Source organism: Echinops telfairi, unplaced genomic scaffold, assembly GCF_000313985.2.
Source record: "Echinops telfairi isolate 266 unplaced genomic scaffold, ASM31398v2 ScPeMD7_7469;HRSCAF=8507_1, whole genome shotgun sequence".
Lineage (NCBI taxonomy): Eukaryota > Metazoa > Chordata > Mammalia > Afrosoricida > Tenrecidae > Echinops > Echinops telfairi.
This window is the reverse complement of record NW_022111373.1, coordinates 66,208,288-66,228,473: the sequence shown is the minus strand read 5'-3', so window position 1 is coordinate 66,228,473 and position 20,186 is coordinate 66,208,288. Positions and strand designations below refer to the sequence as shown.

At 41.1% G+C, this 20,186-nt stretch overlaps 1 pseudogene; it reads right to left on the bottom strand.

Moving 5' to 3' along the window:
• Positions 1-19,362, bottom strand: part of LOC115873741 — a 127,477-nt pseudogene extending 108,115 nt beyond the window's left edge.
• Positions 19,363-20,186: the final 824 nt, after the last annotated feature.

The window sequence follows — 20,186 nt, the reverse complement described above, 5'->3', positions numbered from 1 at the left end:
ATAAACAAGCCAGAAGAGAGAACAACGGGATGACAGATCCAGGGAACATGGGTGTAGGGGAGGCGGGGGAAAGGAAGAGGGCATTAACAAGCACAGGGACAAGGGAACAACAAGTGATCCAAAATCAATGTCAAGGAGGGTACAGGAGGCCTTGTAGGCTGCATCAAGGGTAATGTAACCGAGAGGAATTCCTAAAACCAAAATGAAGGCAGAACATGATAGTGGTACAAGAGAAACTTTCATTTTCTGATGGGGCCTGACTCAAAATGAGAATAACTGGCTATAAACATCAATTAAAAACTGTATAAAATCTTAAAATGTACAAAGTATGAGTCTAGGAACGTTGGAAGTGTTGAAAAATTAAATGGAACACATAAAGAGATATTTGAGGCCACTAGTGAGCTGATGGACTTGGGTCACTTTGAATCAGAAAATCATGTTGTTTGCTATGTTGGGAATAACAGATTAGGTTGTTCTTTTTGCAAGCTATGGTTCTTTCAATAATCGTTACCAGCACTTCAATTCAAACGCATCATTTTCAATGTCTAACTTTCACATACCATGGCTTGGGTCAGGAACACCTCTCTTTTCAAAGTAGCATGCTTACTTTTCAGCACATTAAAGAGGTCTTGGGCAGCAGATTTACCCAAGGCAATGCATCGTTTGATCTCTTGTTCCATGAACATTGATTGTGCTTCTATGAATATTGATTGTGGATTCAAGCAAGATGAAATCCTGGACACGAGACTTTCTTTACTGTAACACATGCAGTGTTCCCTTGCTCTGGTCACACAACTGCCTCTTGATCCATGCCCAAGTCAGCAGGAGTCTGACAGTGCCCTGCTGCTTCTAGGAGGGCTCAGTCTCTGGCCATATATTATGCTGCTTTCCGAAAGGTTTTCAGGGACCGAGTCCTCTGAAATGGCCAGCCTCTTACTTCTTCATCGTCTTGTCTGAGTCTGGAAGCTCTGGGGACACCGGCTGCTATTTTCAGTACCTGTAGGACACACTGACAGACAATGGGTAGAAGAGATTTATATCAACAAGTTAAAGCCATGGTGACAATTCATTCCTTTGAAGGCTTTCCTCCTGATGACTTGCCCAAAGTATGTGAGAAGAAGACTCACATTTTTGCCTCTCAGAAGCACTCTGGCTGTATTTTTTTCCCAAGACAGATTTGTTTGTTCTTCTGGCAGACGGTGGTACTTTCAGTATTCTTCTCCAGCACCGCAATTCAAAAGCATTGATTGTTCAGTCTTCCTTATTCAAGTTCCAATTTTCACAGGCAAATGAAGCCATGAAAAATACTATGGGTTGGACTGGGCATACCTTAGTTGCCAAAGTAGCCATCCTTATTTTTAATACTCGAAAGAGGTCTTGCACAGCAGCTCTACCCAATACAATGCATCTTTTGAGCTCTTAAGGGCTGCTTCCATGAGAATTGATTGTGGATCCAAGTAAGAAAAAAATCCTTGACAATTTCAATCTTTTCTCCATCAATCATGATGCTACTTAATGGTCCAGTTGTGAGGAATTTGGTCTTATTTACTTTGAGATATAATCCATGCTGAAGGCTACAATCATTGAGCTTTATCAGCAAGTGCTTCAAGTCCTCCCATTTCAACAAGCAAATTTGTGTCATCTGCATACTGCAAGTTGTTAATAAGACTTTCTCTGATCCTAATGCCACATTCTTCTCCCTTCTAGCTTCTCCGATGATTTGCTCAGCTTACAGACTGAGTCAGCAGGGTGAGAGGATATACTGGTGCGCACCTTTCTTGATTTTTAAACCAGGCAGTATTCCCTCCTTCTGTTCACACAATTGCCCTTGGATCTCTGTACAATTTCCACATGAGCACGATGAAGTAGTCCAGAATTTCCCCAAGTCTGCTTAAAAAGCAGCATCCCTGAAGAGTCTTTCTTCCGATTATATCCAGGCTGTACCCTAAACAAGGGTGCTTCAGTCCACCACAGCAGCTAGCGGCTCATGAACTGATCACATGATTTTAGATAACATCATACAAATGTTAGATTCCATCATTGGGAAACATTGAGAACCCTGGTCCAACCAAGTAAACAGAAGACCTAGCCAGAACACCACCCACTGGTCATATTTCTATTTCAGTAGCACGAAGGAACTAACTCTTAAGTAAACACAAAATATGGGTGCAAACACACTTAAGCAATCATTCTTTAAAAGTGGATGGTATTGTGTTTTTCATTCCTTTGTGACTTTTCAATTAGTTTAATTAGGAGCTTAATCGGTGATGAATAACCCTGGGCAACCTCATGTAAAGAGTGAATTAAATTTCCATAACTTGATTTGAATAGTCAATTCTCTGTCAATTTTTTTTTTTAATTTTTTTATTTATTTATTTTTTCTCTGTCAATTTTTATCAGTGAACAGGAATAAGCTGAGAACATTTTAGACAAATAGAATTAAGTGACCATTGATGCTGGAATGCATAAATATTTAATCCCATAGATCATATTTATCCAATATCTAAATATATTCAAAAATGATAGTATAACCCAATAAATACTTCACAATACTAATGACTAATGACTCATTCCTCACATTTGAATTCTGCCCTAGCTGATGGTGATCAGCTTATTTCACTAAAATCAGAAAACTAGTAGTTATGACATTCCTATATTTTTCAGGGAAAGAATATGGATATATATACATCCAATCTCCTTTCCCTGTCTTCATTTTTTAACTGATTCTAGGTTTTTATTAAAAAATAAAACCTCATTTCCGTCTGCCATCCAGTTGATCCCAATGTATAGCTGCCCTAACCTGAGTTTCTGAGACCATAGAATAGAAAATCTCGTCTTTCTCAGATGGAGAGGCTGTCTGCTTTGAACAGCTGACCTTGTGCTTACCAGCCCCAGGCATATCCCACAGCACCACCAGGACCAATGTCCTTTTCCTTTGTAAACATATGGTGTATTGGTGTATTTCTATTCATTTTTAAAGTCATTTCCATGAGAAGTATTGAAGTGAAAGCTGACTTGCAGTCATTGTTTCATCTCGGGGAATTTGAGACTGTCTTTTTCGTTCTCATGTGTCTGAGCCCAAATAATTGTGCTCCTGCAGAATGTGTACACAGACAAAGAAGCAGTTGTTCTACCACAGCAAAGGCTACTGCATGGTTTAAAATCGGGAAAGGTGTGTATCTGTGTTGTTTCCTTTCACCATGCATATTAAATCTGCATGCTAAGCACATAATATGAGGTACTAGATAATACAGAAAAGAAGGTAGCATAAGGATTGAAGGAAATCTCATGCTAAAGGAGAAAAACAGTTGGAGTACTTAACCTATTACCTCAAATTATATAGTCTTCACTGTAGATAAAGCTCAACATAAAGAATGCAAACGTCCTCGCCACTAGATCAATATACAAGATCATGATAAATAGAAAATATACTAAAGTTGTCAAGGACTTCATGTTACTTGGATCAAAGGAAATGGACGCTATCGTAAGGAAATCCACAGGTGTAATGCACTGGGCAGACCCACTGCTAAAATCTATTGAAAGTATAAGAACACAAATACGTCACTTTGAGCACGCCTTAAAATCGCGCCTACCTAAGCCATAGTATTTTCAAGTGTCATATGCTTTTGAAAGCTGAACAAAACATAAGGCAGACCAGTGGAGAATTGATGCGACTGAATTACAGTGTTGGTAAAGAACATTAAATATGTCATGGAGTTCTCTAAGAATAAAGAACTCTGTCTTGCAAAAGTATAATTAGCATGCACCTTAGGAGCAAGGACGGTAAGACCTTGCCTCCTCAACCTGGAGCACGTTATCAGGAGAGCCCAGTTCCTGGTAATAGGCCATCATAGTTGATAAAGTAGAGGGTCAGCCCAAAAGACTAAGATGGTGTTTGTAACAAGGGGCTCAAACCTGACCATGATTGTAAGGCTAGCATAGCACTATTGGGTAGTGTTTTGTTCTATTGGACCCGGGCTGTCTAGGAGTCAGAATGATTTGATGGCAGCAAGCACCACAACTAAAGACAAAGCAGAATGCTCCATTAAAACAGCATGGCTGAAGATTCATATATAAGGCCGCTGTGTGTGGTTGCGTAGGATTGATCCTACACAAAGAAATCAGGACAAGGCATGTGAGCCCACATGCACCCTCTTCTTCAAGGGGCAAGCTAACATTCTAAGGAAAGTCTGCTCACAGCTAGTGCCTCTATGTAGCTCATCTTTCCAGAGGATGCTCCTTTTTCTAATTAGCAATTCATGGGGAAGACAATTCATATGTTAAAATGAATTGAAAAGGCTGTAAAATGCTCCCATCCTAATAAAAACCTAGAATCTCTAGGTGTTGCAAAAGGTTAATCACCAGACAACTAGCTGAAAGGTGAGTGGCTTTAACCCATGAAAGGATCCTGTTCACATATCCTCTGCTTCTAAAAGATTCACAGCCCTGGAAATCCTATGAAGAAGTTCAATGCACAGGATTATCATGAATTGGAATTGATTCAATGACAACAAAGAACAATAAAACCCTAAGCATAGGAGCGAAAATTCCAGCTTTGTATTCATTTCCTCTCTACAAATTGGGCTATGGAAATTGCGATTGCATATGGAACTTTCAAGCTTTGCTCCTCATTTCTACTCTTTAAAAAATAACTAGAAAATTTGTAAGCATGGATGTATTGATCGTTTATATATTGGGCAGAAAAAGAAAACTGTAGTTCTTTCTGGTTTTCTTTGTATTCAAAAATTTTGTCTTAAGTGGTTAGTCTTTGGTAGGTTCTGAAAGCCAATGGAACACATCGCTTGAATTCAAGGCTTGCTAATAATCAAGGTGAAATTTTGGGTGGGCTATTCTGAGTAAGGAGTCCATACAGATCAATCATCCTTGCATATGAAAGGACCATTTGATTTTATCTCTACCTTTAGATAAGATGTTTGTCTTTGACTCCTCCTGAAGGAAATGTCTCTATCCTGCCAAATATTGAATCTGTAGAGTTTCCCATGCTATCTGAAAAAAGACTTCATTTATGTTTTCCTTCAATGCAAAGTTATTAGAACCTTATAATCAAAAATTCTTTTAGGGATGCAAACTAAGCAATATTTGTACATTTGTGTGATTGGTTACAATACACTGCGTATTCCCAAAAGGAAATGTATTAAAAGGCAGACTTTCCTCTTTGGGAAAACTTGTTTTGAGAGGGGATTCCACAACAACCTCCCTCAGAATATGCCCCTACACTTGGGAATTGAGTCATTGATTCTAAAGAAATTTTCTACAGAAATTCTTAAGACCATAAAAAAAGTCTGTTTTACTTTTTCACATATCTCTTAAACTGGATTCTGATTTAAGTATGTTTTTTCCTCACAATCATGTGATAATAAAAGCACTGGTTTCCCTGTATAAGTCATATTTCTTCCTGTTGGCATATCCTCTAACGTTTTCAGAAATTATGTAACACTGCCCAAGTGAAAAATGCAATTGGCCCTTATCACAAAACAGAGCTTGGAAACTGTCACTGTGGCTTAGCTGGAATGGACTTTCATGTAGAGAACATTCATTAGAACAGATTTATTCCAATGAAGGGGGTTCGGTGTCATGAGTTACTTTTCAATGAAAATAGTAATCCATTGGAGAGTTACATTCTAGTTTCTGCAGTCAATTTAATTTCCAAAGAAAGTTAGTTATCCACAAGACAAACCATTCTGTCATTATTCAAACACTAAGTAATATGGTTATTGTTACCATGACTGTATAGGGTTTTAAATTGTAAATTTTATTTGAAAACCTAAAACTCTTATCTATCCCAAAAAAATTTGCCAGATTCTCTACAAGATTCTTTAACCTCTATTGATGAGAGTCAATTTCTTCCATTTCATTAATTCCTTCAAGTATATGTACCCAAGCCACCCATGTGTGCAATGTATTAGTTCTCCCATCATTTACGAGGGGACGTAGGCTAGGCCACGTGATGTAAAGAACAAAACCAGTAAAACTCATCTGTGTACAAGGAAGAGCTGTATATCAAGAAGTAATTATATACCAGGAAGGCAACCGAGTCCAATCCAACCAAGTCCATAAGTTCAGTGCTAGTCCATGAGGTTGCTGGGTGCCATTGAGCTGGTTCTAATGCATAGGACCCTGTGCACAGCAGAACACAATGCTGCTTGGTTCTGCCCCATTCTCAACTCATTCCTAAGCCTGAACGAAGTGTTTTGTCACTGCCTGTCCATTCTACAAGCATGATATTCTTCTCCAGGCACTGGTCTTTCCTGGCAATATGTCCAAAGGACATGAGACAACATCTCGCCATCCTTGCCTCTAGGGTGTAGCCTGGCCATACTTCTTCCAAGACAAATGCTCGTCCTTTTAGCGGTCCCTGGTACTTTCAATATGCTTCTCTAGCACCACATTTCAAATGCATCAATTATTCTTCAGTCTTCCGTATTCAAGGTCCAACTTTCACATCTATATGAGATAATTGAAAATACCATGGCTAGGATCAGGCTCTTCTTATTCGTCAAATCACACCCTTGCTTTCCAATACTCTAGAGAGATATTGCATGGATTTACCCAAGGCAAATGCATCCTTTGATTTGGGGACTGTAGCTCACATAAACATTGATTGTGGAGCCATGTAAGACAAAATCCTTAACACCTTTAATCTTTCCTCCACTTCTCATAATGTTACCAGTTGCGAGGATTTTGGTCTTCTTCACATTGAGTTGTAATCCATACTGAATGCAATCCTTGATCTTCATCGGCAAGTGCTTCAAGTTCTGCTCACTTTCAGCAAGCAAGTTTGTGTCATCTGCATATCTCAGGTTGTTTATAAGACTTTTTCTAATTCTGATGCACAATCTTATTTATATAGGCCAGTTTCTTGGTGATTTTCTCAGCATACAGATTACCTATATATGAGAGGGTACAACTCTAAAGCATACGTTTCCAGATTTTAAAGAATGCAGCACTCCCTGGCTTTGTTCACATGACTATGTCTTGATCCATGTACATGTTCCTCATGAGTGCAACACAGTGTTTTGGGATTGTGATTGCTCTCAAGGTTATAGATTGTTATGACCCACAAAGTTGAATGCAGTGGCTTAGTCAATAAATGGTGCATTGTAGACTGGTTTTGGGGGGTGCCAGTTCTTTTGGGAATTAATCAACAGTCCACCATTTCAGAAGGTAGCATATGAAAAAGAGGCAATGGTGCTGGAGGACGTTCAAACTGCACTGAATGCATTAGCCAGAAATAAGGTATGAGAAATGGATGGAATACCCATTATTTACTTAAAGTTCTTAGTTTTCTTTTTGGTAACTATATGAAGGAGTATGTAGTTTCAAATATACTAAAGAATTTTTTGTAATTATATTCTACAAAATAAGGGTGGTATGAGAAGTTTACAGAAATAAATTTACAAAAATAAATTATTTTCATTTTTACAGTTATTATTTAATGCAGTGGGAATTGATAGACAAATTAAGATAAGAAAGTAGTGACATGCTGAGACCTTTAGAAGTATAATCATGAACTTCTATTTGATTGTATTAAGTCACTATCTATAATTTGTCCATCACTATTTCTATTTATTTTTCTCGCTTTTTCTGTCTTTATCATCCTTTTACTTGTAGCACTTAAATTTTATCCCAATTTTTTTCTCTATATATTTAGCAATACTTGGTTAGGGAAAAGAAATCAAGTAAACAGTGTAAATATTCAGTTGTCCTAAAGCCAAAAGTCTCTATCCTTTTAGATTAGAAAATTAAACTATTATTTGTGACATGGGTAACAAAACACAGATAAAACTTTAAAATAAAAACATATAGGTACCAGTTATAGGTTCCTGTTTTCCACCATCCTGGACAAAGACTATTGCCCACAGAATTCCTTTAGTCCAATTTGTTCCATTGTCAAACAACCACAACATCCCAGGAGTTATCCACAGGGCTTTGGGGAGTGTCCACTGTGGCGGCGGTTGTCTAACATTCACTGCACCAGAGCTGGGCCAACCACAGCTTTCAGTCAAAACCATCACTCGGGGTCTTCCCGTGACTATGCCCGACTGAAGATGATCACAACTCAGAAATGTTTTATAAAAAAATGTCTTTCTGAGAGATTGCAGATCAATGCTACTGAACTAGAGTTAGAAGGAAATTTGGCATTCCTAATAGAATTCTCACGACTCTGAGAATGAAAAATGAGTTGAGGTCTTTTTTGTTTGTTTGTTTTATTTTTCAACTTGCTCTTTGAGAAGGAGAAAGAGCTGTTAGTATGGGCTGAACCCATCCCTTAAGCTACAGCCTGCGAGTGGGGCTCCCTGCCACCCAAATTTCCAGAAATGGATTTCTCTAACCTTTGACTGGAGACTAAAGAATAATTAATGTCATTAAATTATGGTGCTGACAAAGAATAGTAAAAGCATCATTGGCAAACAGATTGCCAGAAGACACACAAAAAAATCTGTCTTAACAGAATAACAACCACGATGCTTTTTAGAAGCAGGGATGGCTAGACTCCTTCTCATGGACTCTGGACATATTCTCAGGAGAGACTAGTCTTTGGGGGGGAAAATATAATGTTTGGTAAAGTAGAAAAGAAGACAAGATGGATTGACACAGGGGCTACCACAATGGCTCAAACATCCGAACAATTGTGACGATGATGCAGGACTAGCAGATGTTTAGTTCTGTTGTCCGTAGAAACTTACAATAATAATAGCAATGACTGGAGATGGCTGGAATGATGTTGATTGTAAATAACATTTTTTTTAAATCACTTGCATTAAGTTAATTCCAATTCATGGTGACACCACGTGGGACATTTTATAGGGTTTCAGCGGCTGAATTTTTGAAAACTAGGTGAACAGGACTGAATTCTGAGGGGCCTATGGTTTAATTTAAACCACCAACCTTTTGTTAGGAGTCCAGAGATTAAATATTTGTGCTACACAGGGACATGCAATGCCCGTGCTAAAGAATCTCTACTTACCAAAGTGTGTCCCTGTGCCCATCTCCTTTGAAATCATAATCATTTCACTATTTCTCCTGGAGCACATCTTTTGCTACCCAGTAAACTACCCAGGTAGGAGCTAATGTTTGTGACCCCATATCCTGGGAATACCAGTCCTACAAACCTGCCACCCACGCCTTGTCCTGTCTGAGCTTCCTGAAGTCACACAAAAGCTCACTCACTTAAAGAGCTCTGTGAGGTGACTGTGCTGATTAATAGCAACTTCAACTAGCAGTAGGTATGCCTGCAAGGCATATGAAAACTGGACAATGAATGAGGAAGATCAAAGAAGAACTGATATCTTTGAATGATGGGGTTCACAAGAATATTGAAGAGACTCTCAGAAGAATGGACAAGTATAGCCAGAATACTCCTTAGATACAACGATGGTGATACTTTGTCTCACTTGCTATCAGACAAGCTATCAGAAGGGTCCAGCCTCTAGAGAGGACAGCAATGCTTGGTAAAGTCAGGGAGAGAGAGGAAGACCCTTAAAGAGTCTCAAGCTGAGACGTGGAGTCTCAAGCAGTGCAACAATTTTGAGCCTGGCTCAGACTGGCCAGTGCTTCTCTGTGTTGTACGAGGCATGGCTTGGCATCAGAACCAGCTTGAAAACGCCCAACAATAGTTAACAACAAAACCAAAACTGGATGGTGCAAATGGTTAACACATTCAGCTACTAACGAAAAGACAGGAAGTTGGAGTTTAACCAGTGGTTAGGTGACACCGTCTGAACAACAGACTGAAACACTGCCTAGTCCTGCTCCGGCCTAAGACCACTGTTGCAGGCACTGTGCTACTCCCCCCTTTTCACTGCCCCTCCACTTTACCAAGCATGTGTCCTTCTGCATACCCTGGTCTCTCCAAGGCGAGTGGTGGAATTTACAAAATAAACACCTAGCCACCTACTTCTAAAAGAGGTCAGCCTGTAAAAACCCTATAGAGCGCAGCTGACACATATGGGGTCGCTGTGAGATGGAATTAGTTGGAAGACAACTGGCCCTGGCTTAACAAAAATGTGACTGATGTTGGTGAACTCCTTTTACATTATGAATTGTTACTTAGAAGAAGGAAAACCAATGCAGAGGTCGGAATGGCACCTCACAGACTAGTAAGAGAGAGGCCATGAGTCTCTTCAAGATCTTATTACATGACACATTTTTGTATGGTCTTTTGGGGAAGGATAGTCATTTTGTTAGTTATTACAGTTCTTCATCTTGGCAAAATGTGTCAAGAAACATACAGGCCTTTTTTAATAAAAAGGGGACTGGAGGCGTACTTGAGGCTGAGGACTAGTATCCGCATTTACTGGAATGCCCCACCATTGGAAAGAGCTTGGTTACAGCGACAACATCACTGTGTGTTTTGAGGAAAGGAGACTAAGAATTACAATCTACCTGATGAAAAGGCCCATAAAGTCTTCCAGGGAAGGCATCACTGAGGTGGGGGCGGGGGATGTGAAGAGAAGGAAGATATTCCAGAAAGGACAGGGGCTCACACAATCTCTCTGAGGGCAAGGCTGAATTGGAGAACGATCGTCTGATTTTTAGAAAAGCCAGTGTGGTTTATATCAAAGGCACCAACTGAAGCACTTAGTTAGTGAGGTCTCTTGTGACCATACATACCCAGGTCTTATCTTCCAAAATGTTTTACTCCTGGAGCTCCCTAACTCTACTCCAACTGCCACCCTAAGGTCTGTCTGGAGCAGTAAAGGTTCCTTTGGCAAGCCAAAGCCTGTAGCGTGTCAATTCTCCTCCTTTGTAATGTTTCTCTTAAGGTTTTGCATTGGGGAAGGAGCCAGCCATCAACAGCTAGTGAAGAGTGTTCCTAAGATGTGTGTGTTTGTGTGTGTGTGTGTGTGTGTGTGTGTGTGTGTGCCTGTGTGTGCGGAGAGGGCCTTCTGCACTGCCTTCGCATAAGGGATTATACTTCTTATATCCCCTCAAAGAATCCCAACAGACTGTCATTTGGTTCAGAGAAAGTCTTGGGGAGCGATGCTGAAAACTCCTATTGAGGCCCTCTTAGTGTGTAATGTATTTTGACCGAGTGCGCTTTTTATCTCTGCCTCGGTCACCTTCGCTTTATCCCTCGCAGGAGCCGCTGCCTGCCTCCAGGTGCCATTCTGACCGCACAGCCAGCCTCCTCCCTCAATCACACCCGTATCTAGACTTCCTGCGAGGAGGGAGGAAACCTTCTCCGGCTATTTACTCTCAGAGGCAGAGGACCAGTCTTTGCTGCAAAGAACGAGCTGCAGTTTCCTGCTGTCAGTCCCACCCTGGCTGGAGGAAAGCGCTGGAGCGCGGTCATCAGAGATCGCTGCATGCTCTGCGTTACATAGTGACCTGCAGGGGACAACCCAGTACATGTCCCTGCAATCTCGACACATTCCTGGGGTTGAAAGCGAATTTGGAAGTGAGCGATAGATTTAAAGCGCCAGCCCCTGAGACGCTGCATGAATGGGACCGGTTTAGACCGGTCTGTCCTCGTTGGACAGGACCACAGCAATAAACTAGCCATTCATAAAGCACATAGTGTGTGTTCATTGTGGGAGCATATTTTGCCCAAGTTCTTTTAAAATTATGCCATGAAGAATTTGGGCATCCATCCACTGCAAACCTTAGTAGCCTCAGGGGTGGCCAACCTCGGGCGTATGTGCCAAAAATGCTGTGTGGCTGAGTTCTCAGAGCCCTGCTCTGCCACCAGGGTCAGGATTTTATCGATTGGCAAAAACCCACCATAAGTGCGGACTGTCCCCACCTTCAGGAGACTCACCATCATGGAATCTTTTCCTTTTGCAAAACCCATTCTAGAGCCATTACATCCATATCCGTTTATATTCTTCTGAGCCATACTCTATCATGTCGTAAAATAAGATATTGGATTCTTGACATTCTCTTTTAATAAGGTCATCAAACCCTGCCATATAAGATGATTTTTGAAACAGTCCATTGTGTCTGTCTAAGTAAGAGGTCAAGGAAAAGGAGTGTTAATTGAAAAATGAACGCTACATAAAATAATAATGGATAGCTCTATATTTATCGCACTTCCTGTGTGCCAGCACTGAAAGAAGAACTCATATATTTATTTTGTTTAACTCTTATGACAGGGCTCAGAAGTAGCACTATTTTTCCCATGTTCCATATGAGGAAACTAAATCCCTGACACTTTAAGTGCCCTTTTATTAAAGGAAAGTACCAGGTGATGAACCCATACAATCGGACCCCAAATCTTAGGTTCTTCTTAATCACTATATTTATGTAAAATTTGCCCATCCATTCACCCCATATTGGTCCTTTCATACTGTATTAAATTTATCCAGAAGTTGAAGACAAAGAAATGTCAAAACTTAAAATTATGTCACTATTTTTTATTTCAAAATTTATTTTCCAAATCAGTCTGTAATTTTAGATGTGCAAATTGTTTCCTCTCATGTCTCCCGATTCCATCTAACTAGAATGTGTAAAACCCATGTCCTGGGCCCTCAAGTGGCGCTTGGGTTTTGAGCCCCCCTCAGAGCAGACTAGTGTTTTAATGAATATTTAAAATGCTAAAATATGTAGACCCTTCATTTACAAATGTGGAGGTCTGAGGATGTTAGATCACTCTTTGTTTAACTCACAGTGCAGAGATTAGCGTGAGGCATATTAAGCCCAAACTTAATTGACTGTATTGGCTTCTCACACTCAGGACTGAGTGAGAAGCACTAGTCAGCGATATCCGGAAGCATGAATGTCAAAAGGGAGCTGTAGGTGTCAGATGTACCAGAGGACATCTCCACATCCCCAGAAAGGACATTCCCATTCTCTGAGAGGACACCGACCCAGTTCCTTCCGATCCCTGATGGGGCTAATCTGCAGGTTTCCTCCTTCTCTTTCAAAGTGCTAGAAATACACAATGATGACTGTGGCCTGTCAGGGACTGTTTTTCCAGCTTGCATCCAGTAACCAAAGGCATTTGTCCCATGCTGTTTGATATCCTGGTTCCCCCTGATTGATTGTCACAGCAAAGCATCCCAGCCCCCAAATGGACAAGCAACCTTTGAAAATCACAATAAACCAAACTGAAATGCATTACCCCTGAGTCATTTGGGACTGCGTGCAACACTAGAGATGAAAGCAGAACTGCAACGGTCTAGGGTTTTCATGACTACAAATCTTGGTGGAAGTAGGGGGCCTCATTTTCCTCCCCCTGAGTGGTTGGTTAGTTAAAGCTGCTGACCTTGTGATTAGCAGCCCCATGTATTGTAATTCCTACGCCATCAGGGCTCCTGATAGTGGCAATAAACTTTCATCATTAAACCAGGAGAATATGGCCTAAAACAGGTCTTTACTACATGGGCACTCCTTTGTTGGTGGTGCTGAGGGATCGTGCAGCAGGGGAGAGTGTTTCCTCTTAAATCAGGAACTAAAAGAGAAGAGACTTGGAGCTCCTCTGCTATGTCCATAAAAAAATCAATCAATAATTTTTGAGTGAAAGGAAAGCATAAATCTGAGAAGATTCCAGCATCTTCTGCAGACATCAAATCTACTCGCGAGGGGTCCTGTTTGTTACTTTCTTTGTTAATTCACTCGTGCGTTTAATGATTTGCAAGGTGCTTGAGAAGTACTAGATTGTTCTTGACTCCGGAGTTATGGATTAGAAAAGGACCAGGATTTTTTCTCTCAGAAAATCTTTATTCCACTGTGGGGACATAGATAACAAATAACAAGGGAATAAGCATGAAAATATCAAATAGGTTAAATGCTATGAAGAGAGTAAATGAAGGGCATGCACAAGCAAATGGGGAGTACAAACATTATTTAGAGAAGTCAGCTAGGAAAATCCCAGTTTTATTTGAGCTGTAACCTGGCAAGGACAAAGAACATTCTGTCGGGAGAGCAGTTTAGGAGGAGGCTGTCATGTGCAAAGGTCCTGAGAATAGAAGACACACAAGGATGTTCCCTAGGTAGAAATAAAGCCAACATGGCTGGAGAAGAGTGAACAGGGCAGATGGAGGGAGGGTGAAGAGGTGGAGTCCAGAGGTCTAGATGGTGGCTAGAAGGAATTAGCTTGTGTTTTGTTTTAAAGGGCCATGAGAGAACACCAGAAAGTATTAAGAAATGATTTCAATGTTATCTGGTTAATATTTTTAAAGGCGCAAACTGGATGCTGTAGAGAACGGATTTATAGCAAGTCAAAGGTTGGAATTGTCTAGTTAGACAATGATTGCAGTCATTCACATGAACAAGATGTTGCCTGCAACTAGAGTGTTAGCAGGGAAGAAGAAAGACTTTGAAGGAAGAGTCTACAAAAATTGCCTGACTAATAAAATATGAATTGTGAGGGTCAGTTGAAGAATAAAGGATGGCTTTTAAATTAAATTGGAGCCCTGGTGGTGCAGTAGTTATGAGTTGGGCTGACATCGAAAGGTCAGCAGTTTAAAACCACCAACTACTCCATGGGAGAAAGAGAAAGCTTTCTACTCCTATAAAGAGTTATAGTCTCGGAAATTCACAGGGGCAGTTCTATCCTATCCTATAGCATCACTATGAGTTGGCATTAACTTGATGGCGGTCAGGGTTTTGTTTGGTTTGGTTTGGATTGGTTTGGTTTGGTGGGGGTTTGTTGGTTTGTTTAAGTAATAAGGCTTCAACAAATGGGTGATAGTAGTTTTTACTCAAATGAAAGATATTGGATGAAGAACTCAATATGCCAATATAAATTTGTTAAATCTTTGGTATTTAAATTTAGAATCCCAGTGAAGATGTGATAAAATCAGTTGGATATGAAAGGAAAAGACTAGGGAAGGAAATCTATATATGAAAATCTTGTACACTTAGATTTTCCTAAGGTGTGTGTCCATGTGAAATTGCTTAGGGAGGGAATCTAGTCAGAAAGAAAAAAGAATTAGGTGCCTTACACTCAATATTTTATGCACTCTGATATTAGCACATTAAGCAGTTCATACTATCAAGTCAATTCTGACTCATAACAACCCTATAGGACAGAGCAGAACCGCCCTTGTGGGTTTCAGAGACTGGAAATCTCTGCAGGAGTAGAAAACCTCTTCTTTCTCCTCAAAGCGGCAAGTGGTTTTGAACTGTTGGCCTTGCAGTTGACAACCCAGCTCTAAATCCACTGTGCCACCAGAGCTCCACACTGAGAGTAACCAGTAATATTAATTTTTTGTATCTTCCAATGTTTGTTTGTCCTTCATAAGCTATCATGACAAAAAATAATTTGTAAAAGTGAAGAGCCTTGAAGATTTGTATCCAAATTGAAGATTTGCAACTTTCTAGATCAGTGTAAATTGATAAAAACACCTTTTCTAAGATTTTATTTCCTACCCACGTAAGGATATTACTAGTTATTTATATTTGTTAAAAGCAAAGGAGACTTGAGGTATTCACTGAAGCTCTGTCAGAAGACCATGCTGTTGCTAGGAGACCACCTGTCAGTTCATAGTGACCCTCCTTATGTCAGAACAAAACCCTGCGTCGTGGGAGTATGCCTTCCTTACAATCATTGCTCTCTTTGGGACACTGTTGCAGTGCCTGTGTCAATCTATCTCAAAGCCCTGTCTTATTTTTCACTGAGCCTCTACTTTACCAAGCTTGATGTCCCCTAGAATGGGTCCCTCCGGATACCATGGCAAAGCACCCAAAGCAGTCTTGCCATGTTCACTTTTTTTTTTCTCTTCATTTTATTGGGGACTCTTACAACTCTTGTCACAATCCATACATCGCTTGCATCAGGTGATTTGTACATATATTGTCTTCATTCTTTTCCAGACGTTTACTTTCTATTGAGCCCTCGGTATCAGCTCCTCTTTTTTTCCCTTCCGTCCCCCAGCACCCTCATAACCCATTAATAGATTCTACATTATTATTATTTTCATATCTCACACCGACAGCTGTCTTCCTTCTCCCATGTTTTCTGTTATTCTTCCCCCCTGGAAAGGGGTATATAGTTATGGGTCAATCATTGTGATCGGTTCCCCCTTTCTCCTTTCTTCTCCCCTACTTCCCCCTTCCCTTCTGGCATCACTATTCCCACTCCTGTTCCTGGAATCTGTGTGCCGTGAGCTCCCAGCTTTCTAGCTGTGCCTCTTCCAGCAAAATTTGGTGATTCTTCTCACAGCCCATGGAATCTTTAGTGTTACTTACCAACAGCAGACTCGAAAGCATCAATTCTCCGTGGTTTCCCAGGTTCACTGTCCAGCTTTCCCGAGCACCTTCGGTGGCACATGATTCTTCAGACGCACGTTCCTTCTAAAAGTAGCATATGAAAATGCCATGATTTGCCTGAGGCACATTTTAGTCCCAAATGTAGCGTATTTTCTTTATAATACCTCTTTAAAGAGTTCTTTGGCAGCAGATTTGCCCAATGCAAACACATCCCATGATTTGCTGACTGCTGTTTCCAAGGGTTTTGATTGTAGATGCAAGTAAAATGGAATTTCAGACACCTTCAAATGTTTTTTCTGTTTATCATGATGTTGGATATTGGCATACAGGTGAAGTTTTGTGTTTTCTTTATGTTGAGATATAATTCATATGTTAACAAGTTGTGGACTTTGTTCCTTACTAGTGAGGGCTCCAATCCTTTTTGTTTCAGCAAGCAAGATTGTGTCATTTGCATATTGCAGATTATTGAGTCTTTTCAGTACTGAAGCTGCATTCTTCCTTCTTATGTCATTCAGTTTCTCAGATTACTTGCTCAGCATGCAGATAAAATAGATCTGGAGAAACTACACAACCCTAACACCAACCACTCCTGATTCTAAACCTTGTCTCCTCTTATTCTTTTCAAACAACTGCCTCTTGGTCTATGTCCAGGCTAATCATGAGTGAAAGTAAATGACTGAGAATTTCCCTTTTCAGCAGTCGGTTAACAGCCACACCATCAAATACCTTGGCTAGTCATAACATAGAGATAAGCACTTTGCTAGCATTATCTGCTTTCAGCCAAAATTCATCTAAGATAAAAAATGATATGCCTCACTGATATCTTAATTTGGATCTGGTTTAAATGTGTTGCAGTTATCCACCCATGTGTTGCTCAACTGTTTTAAAATTATCTTCAGAAGTACTCACCATATTCCTTCTTTCCCATCTGCATCTTCCATGTTTTGCCTATAGAGTCCTTTTATATTGCAATTCAAGGCTTGATTTTATTTCTTTTGTTCTTTCAACTTAAGGAATGCCAAGTGCATTCTTCCTTTTTGATTTCCAAAGTCAAGATCTGGTCAAATTTCATTATCAGACTTCATCTCTGGAACTGCCCTTTGAAATCTTCTTGTCAGGTCTTTCTTCGTCATTTCTTTTATTCACTTTAGCCATTCTATATTCAAAAGCTATTCTGTGTCCAGCATCCCCTCTGACATCTACTTCAATCTTTCCTTTCTTTCCTGCCTTTTAAATGGCCTTCTGGTTTCTTTCTGTACATTGTCCTTGCTAATATCTCTCAACTAATTTGGTCTTTATTAATTCAAGTTCTATAGGGAGACCTATTCTTCAGATTCATTACTCTCTTTTGTTTGCCATATAACAGTGGCTTGTATGTTATTATGATGCTGGAAACTATGCCAATGGTATTTTAAATACCAATAGGGTCACACATTGCAAATAGATTTTATGAAGCTACAGACTAAGAGCATACAGAATAAGGAATAGGATGAGCACTTTGGAGGGATCAGTCACTGGAAATCTTGTCACAGGAAACCTATCAGTCACAGGAAACCCATACCTGAAAGTAGCCAGATACTGTACCAGAAGATGAGCCCCTTGGATTGAAAGATGCCCAAAATAAGACTAGGGAAGAGATACCATCACAAAGTAGAGTTGACCTTAATGATGTAGATGTATTGAAACTTACAGGACCTTCATTTATTGATAAGACACAACTCAAAATGAGAATCAAAAACTGAAATTAGTCAATGAGATTTAAAAGGTAGAAAATTGGAAGCTGTCAAAAAATAATGAACATACTATGAGCTGCTCAAACAATTTGTTGGAAGGATGATCAAAGTGCTCACATACTTTCAACATGTTATCAAGAGTGAATAGTCTGAATGCTAATTAAATTTATATACACAATATGTTGATCAGTACAAAATACTTATTTAATGAATGTGTATCACTTGCATTAATGAATGAATGAAAAAAATATAAGATCATATTACGTAATAATAGTAACACTTCAAACATTTTGTCCTAATATGGTAATGCTGATGCCAAAACATCTTAGTTAAGTAAAATATTAAGCCCCTCCCAAAGTCCATTTTCCTACAAGAAATCAAATTCCATTCAGGTATGGTTTCCCCAGGAAAGTCCATTTTCCTAAAATGTTGTCTATCCTTATTACCTATTATTCACCTTACCTGTGACAAGAGGAAGGTGGGACAGGGCTTTGTTCTACTTCTGGTCTTTGAGATGTTAAGGGGGAGGGAGGTGTCCAGATGGCGGACCAGGTGAGCCGCACATTCTGAGGACTATTTCGAAAAAGGCCGGTTTAGTGTCCAGGTAGCCTAGTGGAAGAATTCTGGTGAGTGAAAGATTCCCCCTGTGACAGCACCCCACCCCCACCCCCACGCATTTGTCCTGAGCCAGGATCTCAGTGATCTGGGATCCGATTCTTGGGGCATCTCAGCTCATTAGGCTGAACGACTCCTGCGCAAGCAGCAACCACTGCCACAATCAGTGATAGACCCACCCCACCACCAGGCCAGGCCACTGCTCCAGGGGTTGCTTGACTGCACTGCTAAGACACCCACAACTGTGGTGGGACCCCCTGAAGTAGCTTCCCACTAGTGGAGCCCCACTAGGAGAGAGTTTCCCATTCCCGCAGTTTCCCTTTCCCTACATGGCAGCAATCTGCCTTTGGACTCGGGTCCCTCCCTCCATTCACCCAGGGCCCCAGTAACTGACCTGAAATCTACCGGTGGCTGGCTGGGCAACCTTTATGTGGGACAAACCATCCCCATTGCTATCTAGGACCTCTCCAACTGCACCCCTGTTTGCCTGTACACTCCCGCCAGCTTCGTTCCCATTCCTGCGCCCTGCCTGGGAGGCTGACTACAGGGCACTCCCAGCTGCCAGTGCTGGGCACTTCCTGCCAGTGCAAGCCTACTGCTTGGGCCTATCCTGCTTCCACCCACTGCACTGGGTTTCCCTCATGGCCACTTCAGGCTGGCCGGTGCCACTGCGGAGCCCTGCTCTGTTTACAGCACTCACAGCCTGGACCGCTAAGCCTGCCTGGCCGAGTGACTTCCTCCCAGTGCAGAGGGCTGCTGCCACAGCCCTCTGTTTCCCGTCGGAACTGCTGCTGTCTGTTCCCAGCTCGGCCCACGCCACTGCAGAGCCCTGAGCCATTCACAGCACTGGCAGCCAAAACAATAAGCATTCCTGCCTGCTAAGAAGGCTAATGACCTGGCTTTGCATTTCCTGCCAGAGCCACCTCTGTCCATTCTGACTGGCCAATGCCACTGTAGTGCCCTACGGGGTATATAGAGCCAGCATCCCAAGCTCTAAGCCTACCTGCCCAGCCCTTTCCTGCCGGCATAGGAGGCGGACACCTCGGTCAGCGTCTCCCACAGCACCCCTGGCTACCTCAGCCTTTTCCGGCCGGTGTAGGAGGCTCGCTGCTGAGGTGCATCTCCTGCCGATGTAGCCTCTGCCTACCAGCTTAACACTATAGGCCTGCAGGGACCTGGGCAGTGCATGCTTGATCTCAAAAGCATGTTTCTCCTCACATAGTCTGGCTCTAGAGCTCTATATCAATACCACTTCCCGTGGCAGCGAGGCTTCCCTCTACCTTCTATTGGGAATCTCTAGATATTGGAGGTAAAGGGAAGGGGAAATTTTTTTTCTTTTCCCTCTCTTTTTTTCTTCTCTCTTTTTCATTATTATTATTACTTCTTTTTTCTTCCTCTTTTATTCTTTTCCTTTTCTCTCTCATTTTTTTCCTCTAAATTTTTTTAATTAAACAAGAAAAAAGGCTGCTGCGTGTGCCTAGGGGCATTCACTGAGGCTCCAGTCATTGAAACTTCTCACCACTGTTGGTCACTAAGCCATCGAGTAACTCTGCCTACACAGCAGTCTGATCCATTTCTACAGCAGCCCCTTGAAAGCATACTTAATAGTAACACAAGATAAAGTCCTAAGGGCCCCCTGATTTCCCAGAAACATGGAGCCTA